Genomic DNA, 13164 nt, shown 5'->3' with positions numbered 1-13164 from the left:
GCTCTTAGTCTCGGTCTGAATGCCGCTTCAGAGGCCGCTCCGCTGCGGCGAGAATTAAATTCCGGGGGAAACACTTCATCAAATTTTTAATTTTAATGAATAATTCTGCCTGCCACGGGGTTGGTTACATTTGAATTTGTTCAATATCCACACTGCCGGCACCTTCGGCGGCGGTGTGTGTCTTTATTGGCCGATCAGAAGGCGGCGGCTCTCCACGCTCACGCAAACAGATATTGGCACGGCGATGACAGCCGGCGTCAGACGGCGAAAAGTTTGAAGGAGCCGCTGAACTGTGCGCGTCTCAGCGGAGGGAAGGGGAGGCTGTTCATTATTGGATTTGTTGAAATGTGTGTGTGAGGAGCCATTTTAATTATGTGCTGCTGTGGTTTGGGGTCTTCCCCTCTCCCTCCCTCCCTCCCTCTCCCTCTCTCTCCGGTCTGCTCGGTCCCTCCTCCTCGTTATTCCCCCTCTCGGCCGTTTCCCGTGACAACTCTGCCGGCCGTTAATCGCCGTGGAGACGGACGGAGAGGGATCAAACGGAGGAGGGAGAGCAACTCAAATTGGCTCCACGCTGGCCATGTGATCTCTACACCGACTCTCTGCCTCTGTTTCACGTCTCCCTTTTTATTCGCTTTAACTCAGCAGCTCTCTCACCTTTCCTCTCCTCCACCTCGGCGCTGCTCTTTTTCATCCTCCTCTCCTCTTGTGTTTCTCCCTCCCGCTGTTTTATTCTTCCAGTTTTCACCCGACACCCTCTGTTATATGTTGTCCTTTCTTCATGTCTTTCTTTCCCCTTCATTCCTTCATGTGCCCCCCCCCCCCCACCACCACCCCACCCTACCCACCCTCTTCCTTTTGTTGCTGCAGTATGAGCTCACCACTATTCAGCTGCACCAGACAGACTTACTGTAGCTCCGTCCCCCGAGTCCCACCTGGCCGTTCACAGATAACTTAGCTTTCACTGCAAATATTTAGGCAGCGCTGTACCTGCCAGGTAGCTCGCTTCAGCGCTTTTACAGAAGGAAAGGAAAAACTTCTTCTCTGACTTCTAAAAGACCTTATGCTCCTTTTTATCCCCAGACATGTAACAAGATTTCTCGCAAAATTTTTTGTAACAACTTTAATTGACCAGGAATTAATGGAATTTAAAGTTTCCCGAAGCAGCTGATCCGCTCACTAATTGACGGATGCGCTTTGACGCCATTTAGTTTAGTGATTATCTGTTTTTGCAGCCATCTGAGTCACGTCAGCTGTCGAGATCGGTGAGTTCAGGGACGGACACTGGAGCGAGAACTGATACGAGAAGTCTGTTTCCCGTTGAGCTGCTGCAGGAGCTGGTCCTGTTTCCTTTACCTGTTGGTCACAGATCAGAAGTCAAAGTACAAAAATCAGGAATGAAATTACCAGAGAAGCCAAAGTCAACAAGTACACTGCTTCTGAGAGCCTCTAAAGTCTCAGTCACATGACTTTTGATGTGTTTAAGGCTGAATCCCATTCCACCCCTTGGCCCTTCCCGTCGTTTTGCGCGTTCACGTGTAGGGGTAGGAGTGTCCCAATTGTCATGATGATGTAGGGGTAGGGCCAAGACGGAGGGCTAGTCACCCCTCCAAAAGGAGATTCTCCTGAGGCACACTTCAAAGGGAGTGGTATGATCCAGTGGCGGCCGGTGGCGAGGGGCGCTTGTTTCATAAGGCTACACCGTCAGTGGCGGGCGGGGTTCATTCACTTCCGCATTGGCGGGAGCGATCGTTTCCACAACCTTCGCATTCCAGGCGCATTCCAAACACAACAGATAGACGATTATTTTCAATAAACTGGTTTCTTCAACACCGCCCGCCTGGAATGCGCGGGTGGGAAACTATCGCGCCCGCCAATGCGGAAATGAACCGACCCCGCCCGCCACTGACAGTGCAGGTGACCAAAACAAGCACCCCTCGACACCGGCTGCCACTGGATGACAGATTTCCCAGAAAGCCTTCCAAGATCGGCAAGATGGCGGCGTCCGCAACGAAAGAAGTTCATAAATCTAAGTTTTTTGTCAATAAAGTTTTAAAATGTAAGAAAAACATTCTTCTTCGGCAAACAATTGTCGCATCTGCCTCCATCGGCAGCAGCGACTGCTGATGACGTACATGATTGTCAGAGGGGTATCCCAATTCGGAGGGGTTTACTTTCGGCCCTACCCCTTAGCACTGCGTTTCATAGGGGTAGGGAGAAATGGGATTGGGCCTAAGTGGTGCGTTTACACCACAGTGCTGCCCGGAGACACTTGAAAACTCAACTTTTTGAAAATGTGGCTGTATTACAGGCCAGACATTAAAACTACGTCGTTTTCAGTGTTTTTACCTTTTCAGTGGAAGCAGACATCACTCTCAAAACTTTTGCCTCGTAAACGGGAAACTTTTCTGAAATGAAAACACAAAAAACAAAATGTTGTCATATGAATCGCACTCATTTTTAGACCGATTGACTTGTTACTTCTAGTCTGGAAATTACAGTAATATACTGTTTAAAAATTCTTCCATATTTTCAGCAAACATTTTATTTTTGTTACCCTGTTATCCCGAGGCTTCCAGAGGAATGATTCTCATGGCAGATGTGTTAATTATAACTGTTTTTTGGGGGATTTTCTGAATGTCTGAACAAATTAGGTCATTTGCTATTTTTATACGAGGCAATTCTGATTTTTCCCTCATCACGTGTGAACTTATCCACGCTAACATTTAACCATAATCATCACTATTATGCTTATTTATGACCTCGGCAGGGCTGATGAATGGCACCGTGTTTCCAGATGAGTAATTAAAAGGGTAGCTAGCTCCGCTAATAACTCATTATTAAGTACTTAAATGAATTAGCATATCACTGACTTTGACACATACTTAATAATGTGCTAAAATATTTGTTAAATTTTAATGAGTAGCTAATTAAGCATTCGATAGAGGATGATAATGTGAAGCGCTCGCCCCGCCGGCGCATAATCAAACAAGCAGGCCTGGGAAAGGAGCGGCGGCTACAGACGTGCCGGGCTGGGGTGAAAAGGTCACGCGCTAACCTTCTCCTCCCGGCTGATGAACAACTTCATGGCGGTCCGGTTCGGGCTGAGCTCAATCTGCCCGGATCAGCTGGAACGGCCTAAAGGCACATTTCTATATCCTCCTCAGAAAGGAACCGAGCACAGGAATCCACCTTCCACCTGTTTGGTAAAGTGTAAATCTGATGGATCGTAGTGAACCCGAGTCGCACTGACGACTATGCTCACACTAATTTTATGCCTGGACGCCTGAATAAACTCAACCAGGCTAGAAAATGACAGAACGCTGAACCTCTTTGGTATTGAAATCAGGATATCAGTTCTCACTTTCAGATGCTCGAGCTGATGATGTGGCTGAGATCTGTTCTTCTGAACGGCTCGGCTCTCTTCCTCTCCCTCATATCATTCTTTTAATTGGTTAATTGCACATTTTTTTTGTGTGAATTAATTGCAAATTTTTTTGTGTGAATTAATTGCACTTTTTCCCCCCCCCCCACATTTATAATTGTCATTTTGAATTTGCGGAGCATGAATGCACAGTGCATTTATTTTCCACTCGGGTCATTTCACTTCTATAAGATCTTCTCACTACGATAAATTGCGATACTGTGCAGCCCCTTTTCGCTCGTTTTCATCATTTTAAGTCATGTGTAAAACTTTTGACGTGTGTCTGCGAGCCGAGTGATTGAAGAACCCGGAGGTAAGAGACTTTAATTTATTCATAAATGGAAATTTCTACTTGTTTGCTTTGGATTGAAACAAATACGTGTAAAAGTCTGTTTCAGTAAATCAGTGATATGATAACTGGGTGAACTTTGAATTATAAAAACAGCTTCTTTTCTCTTTTTCTTTTTTTTCATTGCAAACACTTCTGTGAAGTACATAATCAGCAGCTCTTTTGCATTTTGTCTGCTTGGCTGTAGACGAAGGACAGGCCTGAACCGTCTTTCCCTCCAGAGGATTTGTAAATTGTGGCTTGTCTCTCCTTTTTTTTAATGCGTTTGCAGGGATGCAAATGCTGCTCATTTTACAGGCTCGTTTTTAATCAAACAAAGAAGGAATGCAGTCTGGAGGAGCCTGCATCTTGTACTAGGAGGTAAAGGTTTGGAGAATTCTTCATTAAAATGTTTTATAGTAAATCCTATATGTAGTAAAAACTCCTTAAAGATTCAGTTTGCAAGAGTTAAGAAACAACATTTATATGTTCTGGGTGGCAGCAGTGACTCACTGTTCCTCAGAGTTGTTAATTTTTGCTAAAAAGCTTAAGTTACTATCGTTTTTTTTCCATTAATTTTATTGCTTCTGCTTCTGAGTTCGAGTGACTCGCCACACCACCTTGTGGTTCTCTTTGGTATTACCACGCTGAATCCTCATCGTGGAGCTGCTGAACTTAACTCACACGTTTCAGTGCATTTTTTTAAGTGACTTCTATGGTTGCTGACAACCAAAGTTGTCTTGATTTTTTAGTTTCATTAAATTTAACATTCAAAGCAGGTGTGTGATTCTCATGTCCTATATAAATATCAACATTGCAAAAAAATTTCAAGACGAATAAGTCCAGAAATATGAGTTAATGGTAAATAAAGATAAAAATCTAGTTTCAGTAATAAAATAAGCTTATTGACTACAAAAGTGCAGATTAAATAGGATCTTAAATGGTTCCGAATTTGTAAAGTGTGTGGTGAATAAAAAAAAAAAATCATTTAAAAACCAAAATATGAGCAAAAGCATAAAAGATACTGTTGAAGAACAAAACTGATAAACTGTATTATCAATAAAATAATCACAATGTGACGACACTGATGACCGTCAATCAATAAACAGAAATGGTTGTTTGCTCATAACAATTATATAACTTAACTTTCAAATACATTTTGGATGTAAATTGACCATTTTTGCTTTTTCAAAGGAGTTAAAATATCTCAAATAACAGGCCATTTGTAACACCACACTGCACTTTACACTGAGTACTTTTTTCTCATCCACAAAGCATTTTAAAATGCACACAGCACTTCTAAGAAAGCTAATTTGCACATAAAGAATTTGCACGACGATAGTCATTTTATTTATTTATTTGAAACACTTTGCTGCCTGTAGTATGGGTTTTGTTTTTCTTCAGATTATTATCATGGGTTTTGTAGTGGAGGATTTTAGCATAGTTTTAGTGAATATTATGTTTTGCACCTGTGGAGTTTTTATGGTTTCACCCACTTAAGGTGGATGTATTAAAGGCACCTGAAGATATTCAGTCAGCAGCTGTACTTGGTTGTTGCTGGGTTCTGCTCTGCTGCCTGGGAAGCCGTGCTCCTTTGAGATCCTCCAATGCACTTTTTGCGCTTTATATTTTTTTGGGCACATGAAAATAAAAAAGATGTGGACCACTCAACCTTGGCTCGTCTCCGCTTGCTGCTCACTGTTTTCCGCCGCTTGCGCTGTCCTGCTCACAGTCATTGTTTTATTCTGCAGATGGATGAGTTTTCATAAGGTGACACAGAACACACAAAGCTTTTTAGATTTCCATGCGTTTGTTCTCGTGCTTCATCTTCTTAGAATCTGGGTCATAGGTGAAGTGGATCGGCTGAGATGTTTCTCAGATTCATCAGTTTAGGTCAAATCATGTAAAATTGCTCAAACCTATCAATCAGCTGTTATGCTTGATGTGGGATGGAAAGTTATTTCCATCAGTAATAAGGGATGTTAACAAGTTCTTGAAAACAGTGTATATTTACACAGAAATGGCAAAAACGTTGAGAATGTTGTAGTTTGTTTCCGTCAGTCGTCTGTCGTCTCTCAGCGCCGGTCCGGCGCCATGTTCCAGCACGACACGGAAAAGAGCGAAAAGCTGATTGTGGCGTTTCCTGCTCCCGGGGAGGCGAGTCGAATCTTTAAAACTCCCATCTTCCTTTCTTCCCGTTGCATCATGGAGTCGCTCACCTCTCCAAACGCCGCGCTCTCTCCCGTCCTGTTGACTGCGACTCTATTTTCCGGCGTGTCAATAAAGCTGAAATGTTTTTTATGCGATTACGGCGTCCTCATTTTCTCCTCCTTCTTCTGCAGGCGCGGCGTGTTGTTTACCACCAAATGAGACAATACCGGTGGAAATGAGCGCAGTTGGAGTTGCTTCCAGCGCCGTCCTCTCAAAAATTCAATTGAGTTACTCTTTCTAATTCATAAACGTGTCTTTGGGGCTCCTGGTCCTTGGCAGGCGTGTTTATATGAACATTTTAGAGTAGATCCCCTCACTGGCCAATAGAGTCCAACTTTTCTCCATTCTTACTGTCAATTCAGATTGATGGAATGATCAATCTTATACTTGAATCTTTTCTTTTTTTTTTTTTTTTTTTTAAGGTATTGGATTAAATGTAAACTCTCTAAAATCTATTATGCGGTAAATATCCTGACTCACTCGAGGTCAAGTTCGAACTGTGGGTTCAAATTGATGTAAATCAGTTATAAATCATGTCACTTGAATGAAACACGTGTGTGTGTGTGTGTGTGTGTGTGTGTGTGTGTGTTTGGCTGAGTGAATCCGGGTTGCCCGTTTGGCCGCGGTGATTTAGCCGTCACGTCAGCAGAATATTGATGCCCGCGCGGCTCAGATGGGGAAATTATAAAGCACAGAGCCAGGAAACGCATCTTAATTGCTGTTTAAGTGGGCGTCTTCATCAGAAAGAGGGAGCTACGGTGGGCTCCGCCGTCCCCGCACGATTCAGGGGAAACAGATAGATGGGCTAACGCTGCTCTATGGAGGGGAGACAAACGAGCTCATAAAGCAGCACTCTGATAGAAGAGCGCTCTGTGGATAGAGGGGAGCGCCGCACACTGTAGCTACAGGACGTTCGGCTGTTTATGAGACGTCGCTGCCGCGCGAAGCCAAGGAAGGCATGTCAGATCGCTCTCATGTGACTTGCTATGAGGTGTTGTTGTTGTCGTTGTGATTATTTTAAAACTTCATTAACACTCCGGCGCACTTTGTCGTCAGAAATCAGCAGGATAGAATTAGATGGATCAGCTCCTCACATCCTCCAGCTGTAGCAGAACGGCCCAGAGAGCATGGCTGGCTGTGACGACTTGCTTTGTTATAGGAGATATTATGGAAATAACAGGGTCTATAATACACCAGTGAACAGTTTCTGTTCCTCGTAGTTCCACTCCGTACCACCAGGTGGTGTATGGAGCCACTCCAGTAAATCATATAAACTCTATTTTCTTGCGATGTAAACTGGCGATCGTAAAAATTCCACCTTTTCACAAACCGGTCGTTCTAATTTGATACGAACTCCCGGAGCTGGATTGAGATATGGATAGCGTGTTACAGTGACTCGATGGCGCCACCTATCGCATGATGGGAGCATTGCACAGATCTCACATCTTTAAACTGTGTCGCTGTGTACACAAGGTGTTTGGAGAAAGATGCTCGATAATGTGGATTAACGTAACATTCACAGAAAGTGACGCAGTGAGCAAGAAAGGAATCCATTTACAACATTTCAAAAGCATTTCTAAAGATGAGTTTTCATTCGGCTCGGAAGGTGTTCAGAGCGTTGGACATACAGAAGTTTCTTTAAAGCTATAGTGCGTAACTTTTAAATGTCTATGAACGTCCGTTTTAGCCAAGCCACTACTAGTGGAGATGACAAAATGCAGATTAAGCCGATTGGCTCCTCTAACATGTCGCGGGATTTTTCAGTATATATAATTTTTGCTTTGCATGTCGACCGTTGACATTCCCGCGCTGGCGCGCAGGAAATTACGCACTTTACGTCACAACAAGAAGGGAGGGGGAGGACGCGCGGAGGGTCTCATAGCAACAGGCTCAGCTCATAGTCTCAGGCAGACCGAGGAAGCCACATGCTGCTTCAGGGTTCAGTCCGGGCGCCGCCCGCGCTAAGTTTTGCAGCACCCAGACAACGGAGAGGGAAAAAAAAAAAACCTTTCAGACAGCAAACACCGGCAGCATTAGCAGCATTAGCGGAGTTAGCAGCCAGCAGCGTTAGCAGCAACACCACACGCTACCCCCCACCCCACCCCGCCGCCAAACTCTTTTCCTGTAGGAAACACTGTACTTTGTGTGTAACACTTCGTTTTTCATCAAGAAGCTACTGGAGACCAACGGACAACAAATGGTTTCTGCTGACGACCACTGAGTATTTTCATCCACTAACCTGTCAGTTACAAATTAGCAGGCACCTTGTCTCCCGTTTTAAAAAGCTATTTACATTTCTGTGGCAAAAAAAAGAAAACAATAATTACCTCTTCGAAAGAATCCATCTTTTTTTTCACCAGCTGTCCTTATTCACGCAGAATAAAAACCGTTTCCAACTGTGATTTGCGCTGTGGAAATGCGAATCACCGTGGCAGATTGGGGGGAGGGGGGAGGGGGGAGGGGGGGGCACTGGGGACACCCGAGCGTACGAAGCGCCGGCTTTATTGTTGTAATAACGCAGAATTCCGCTAGAGGGCGACCGAAGTTACGCACTATAGCTTTAAGGCACCATAGAGAATGTGGTTCTGATAGTCGAGAAGAAAAGTGACTGAGGCTTGAATCGATGTTTCCGAGGCCGAGAAGGAGAGGAAGGGATGGAAACGGCTAATGTTACGATATGAAAGGATGCTGTTTTTTTAAAACTGTTTGGTGAAAAATTGGTGTCAAAGGTTAGTCCAAGGGAGACAGGGTGGAGTTTCTAATGGGTGGAGTGAATTAGATGGAATTTAAAAGGAACTATGATTAAATCTGATTGGTCACAGTTCAGTTCCAGGGAGTTATTTTTCATTTCTATTTGCTGTTGTTTGGACTTCTTGATCCTGATGAATTGTTGTCTTTAATTAATTGTATAACCAGCCGTGGCATTACAACAGTACCTTTTTCTTTATTCCAGTTCAGTTATAGATAGCCTGATTTTCCCAGCACAGAAGACACTACAAACAGGAAGTGCTTGTAGTTTGACGCCCACTGCTTTTCCATATTTGAACCCATTAATGATATTCAGAGATTAGAGCTCAGGCTCTCAGTTCAGACAGTTTGAGGGTCTCCACGGGGAAAACAAGGTTAGAAACCGCCGCTTTCGAGCCTGACGTGTGACTTGTGGCGTATTCCCGCGCAGGATTCGTCTTATCTGGTTCACCGATTAAAGCCGTCTGTGTTCTCACGCGTCTCCTCGTGTTCAGCCGGTTATCTGCGCTCCTGCTAAACGCCGCTATCTGAGCACGCGTGCATCGAGCCCCGCCCGCTGTTTTCACCCTTCACGTGTTCCCCAGCGCGATCGCGCCGCCGTCGAGTGGTCAGAGTTGACGCTAACACGCTAAGCTGTTGGTACACCCGGCCTGACCCCGGCTGAAACGCCGCCGGTCACCGTGGCGACGATAAAGCACTCCTATAATTGGTTTATTGCTTTGTTCTTCCTCTCGGTGCGGAGAGGGACAGGTTGAGGTTAGCGCCACTGCGCCGGAGCACGATAAAGCCTCGCCGCCTGGCTGCAGGCACCGTCAAGAAATGACTGCTCAGGATTAATTTTCAGGAATCAGCTGAACAGAATTAAATAAACGCAGCAGAATGCAGTTTCGCCGGAACGTGTTCAGACTGTTCAGGAGCTTCTTTCCTTTATTTTATTTTTTTTTCCCCCCCAATTATTTGCACTTGTTTGGTATCGCTGCGCGGCTGACTGTCCCCGTGTGTGTGCCAAACAAGGTGAGCCGGTTTAATTCAGGTAGGTTTTAAGGATTTTCACAGGGAAAAGAAAAACGCTCGTCGTTTTGAAGGATTGTCAAACGGAGGCTTCGTCTTTTCTCTCCCCGTGTCTTTTATTCCGCGGGGCCCGGTGTGTATTCTCCTCCCGTGTCCTCTCCGCCCGCTCACCGCCGTGCGGAGATAAATGACGTGCAGCCAGATGTCTTCAAAGAGACGCCGTGCTTCATCTACACAGGCGAGGCCCCCAACCTGGACAAGATGGCTGATGACCTGCTGGCTGCAGCTGACAGAGGGGTGGAGGTGTGTGTGTGTGTGTGTGTGTGTGTGTGTGTGTGTGTGTGTGCGCGCGTACGCTCGCACCTGTTCGTATGTATATCTACACACATCATGATAATGCACCCGAAAATACACCAGAGCAACACCGAATGCTTCCCGAACGCACACACACTTGCGCACGCACACACACACACACACACACACTTGTACTATCACGCCCAAACATACTTTTATTGCCAGGTATAAACCAGCCCATCTGTTGACAGTACACACACACACACACTCTCTCTCTCTCAAAGTGATTTACTCAGCTGCTTGTTTGTCCACGCGCAGGACTTCCTGTCTCCGTCGACACGTTTAATCCTTCATCCTTTTCTTTCTTTGACCTTTAGAGGAAAGCCGCCCGTATATCTAGAAGTTTCCACAGCTTGAGCTCGTTTTTCTGTTTTCACTTAAATATACAGTTTTCTTCCAGTCTGATAGAGAAATATATGTGAAATCCATCATTTCACTCTGGAAAATATTTTGCAATTTAAAACCGTCGATTTCAAAAAGGTAATAAAAAAAGGTGTTGAATAAATTAAAACAGATGATTTACTTTTTCATATTTCACGCAAAAGGCTACCAAGGCAACATATCAGATGGTAAAGATAGACTTTTCTCAATTTAATTAAAAAAAAAAAAAAAAAAAGGGAAAAAAAATCCTTCTTTTTCAATTAAATTGCAGCAGCAAATTTCCTGTCTGCAAAAACAAGAGGTGGTAATGAAATGCAGCTAATTATTATCAATAAAAAAAAGAGCATTTTCAAGAGGAAGAGTCTCTTCACAAAACTGAAAACAGAACAGTTCAAGACAAATCCAGCTCCAGAAAGAGAGGGTTTCAGGTCCCACCTGATCCAGGTCTTCCACAAGTCTGTGAACAGTTGACTGTCGAGTGCAGAGGAACATGAAGGAGCCGCGATCCAAGAATGAAGCAGTCTTCTACGGAGGATTACTGGCTTGATTTAGACTTTGGGCTCCTGGTTGTCTGTTAATCGAAGAGTAGAGCCTTGTTTCCCTTTAAACACCCCAACAGAACAAACGAACTGATAGAGGAGTCGACTGTAACAACAGCTAAACAGAAACACTCCATCAACAGCTGGAGAATTAAAAGATGTTGACCTGAAATGCCTGTGAGCAGTAATCAGAAAAGCAGAGAATGTCAGAGGCGGAAGTTTCTCCCTCATCCACCTCTGACATTTAGAAGTACAACAGTTCTGGAACATTCTCTATTATAAAGCTGAGTGTTTTCACACCGGGCCGGGTTCAGTCGGGCGAGGAATGTCCAAAACCTTCATTTGGTTTCCTGTAATTTTTAAAAATGTGCTACCCCACTGCGACAAGGTCTCACTGGTTTTAGATACTCTTGCCCTGAACAAACGGTGACTACAAGTTCGATAAAACATGAGGAAGACGAGAATCCGTCTGATTGATTGACCAGAACTGGACAAACTAATCCACCCCCACAAGACACACTACCTCAGTATCTTCGTCCCCCCCAAACATGTCTTACCTTATCATCTGCAGCCATCTTTCTGTGTCCACTCAGTCTGGCGGTAAGTTTTTAAGCGGAGGCGCTTCATCATTCTGCAGTTCCAGTGTGTTTGCAAACCAGACAGCGATGGTCGACCTTAAATTCGCCCCAAGCTGCAGCCACTAAACGGCTCTGGACGGTTTAATTTCTTCTCATCCATTTTCGTTGTTAATGGCTGATTGGCGGAATTGATACTAAGACCCGCCTCCTCAGGGCAATGTTTCCAGTGCCCCAAGCTGTTAATCTGCCCTTTTACTCGAGTTTATTTATAGAAAATGACACACGTTCATTTTTAGTTCATTTTCATATAGTATTAGAGTTTATTTTGCTCTTGTGACTCGGTATCCTTCGGTCTTGTTAAATCAAACCAAACGGCACTGCCAAATGACCGTCACACTCAGACTGAAAGTGGACGATAACAGCAGTGTTTTCCTCCAGGGTGTCAGTCCTCCTGGACGGGCAGTTTTATTGTTGAGTGTCACCTGTATTACAGTAATACTCCAACCTCATCGTCTGGCCATATGAATCGCCATTGTCGATGTTTAAAGTGTTCCCTGCACTTGGAAATCGAGTGGTTTTACACGCGGTGCAGTTCTACACTTTGAGGCCGGCTGGACTGTGTTATCGGTAGAATAGTTTAAAGTCAGAAATATGGGGTGTTCAGTTGTTTTTTCCTTTGGAGTCTGCATTCGGAGCCCGAGCAGTTGAGCATTAAGCTCAAACCCGCTCACGGGAGTGTGTACGGCCAAATGTATGAGTCGCACGCTCGCGTTCGGCGTAATTATGTCATAAAACACAACAAAGAATGAAGAAATTGTCATAACTGCTGTGTAATATTCCTCTGTTATGTCTTTTATGTTCCTGTTGGATCATTTAGAAACGGATCCTTCATGTGATTGTTAACATGCAGCCTGGAAATGAAAACAGTTCAATCCTCTGCAGTGTGTGTGTGTGTGTGTGTGTGTGTGTGTGTGTGTGTGTGTGTGTGTGTGTAAACGAGAGAAGCTTGTTCAGCCCTGCAATTTTGTAATCAATCACAGCAGATGATATCTCTCTTACCTCCGTCCCATCACGGCTCGCCTGTCACTTCCCCTGCTCCTCGCCGTCCCTCCCCTCATTCAATTTACGCGGCGGCGGCAGCGGCGGCGGAGTAATTCTGTGTTTCCGTATCATTACGCGCAGCGGCGACACTTGTTGTTGTTGCTGTTGTTGTGGTTGGCGGCGGCGGCGTTTAAGTGATTCACTTTACCTGCGGCGGGTCGTCTGGGTGGCGAACTGGAAGGTGGCGAGCGGCGGTCCCTCGCCCTCGCCCTCGCCCTCGTCCTCCTCGTCCCAGGCCGCGGACTTCATCAACTCCTCACTTCCACGCTCAGATCATCCATCTTCGCCGCCGCCTTCTCGCACTTAGGCAAACATTTCTTCTTCCCCCCCCCTCCTGCTTTCTTTCCTTTTCCTCGCCGCTCGTTGGCTCGCTCGGCTTCTTCGTCAAAGGGAGTCATTAATTTTCAGCGGGAGCAATTTTTGCCTCCCGAGGAAATTTAATTTAATCTGCAGATCAGACGATTCCGCCGCCGTATCATGTTGGTCCATTTA

The 13164-nt window shown here is 45.0% G+C and overlaps 1 long non-coding RNA gene across 2 annotated transcripts; it reads right to left on the bottom strand.

Moving 5' to 3' along the window:
- Positions 1–868: 868 nt before the first annotated feature.
- LOC115387425 (uncharacterized) lies at positions 869–12952 on the bottom strand. Of its 2 annotated transcripts, none has more exons than XR_003931371.1 (3): positions 12631–12952; positions 2347–2405; positions 869–1353 (listed from the first exon to the last, which is right to left on the bottom strand). It is a non-coding gene; the product is annotated as an uncharacterized LOC115387425 (long non-coding RNA). The 2 variants fall into 2 exon arrangements; XR_003931370.1 differs by having other exon boundaries at positions 12821–12945.
- Positions 12953–13164: the final 212 nt, after the last annotated feature.

This window comes from Salarias fasciatus, chromosome 4 (assembly GCF_902148845.1).
Source record: "Salarias fasciatus chromosome 4, fSalaFa1.1, whole genome shotgun sequence".
Lineage (NCBI taxonomy): Eukaryota > Metazoa > Chordata > Actinopteri > Blenniiformes > Blenniidae > Salarias > Salarias fasciatus.
The sequence above is the reverse complement of the archived record's forward strand: the minus strand, read 5'-3'. Positions and strand labels throughout refer to the sequence as shown.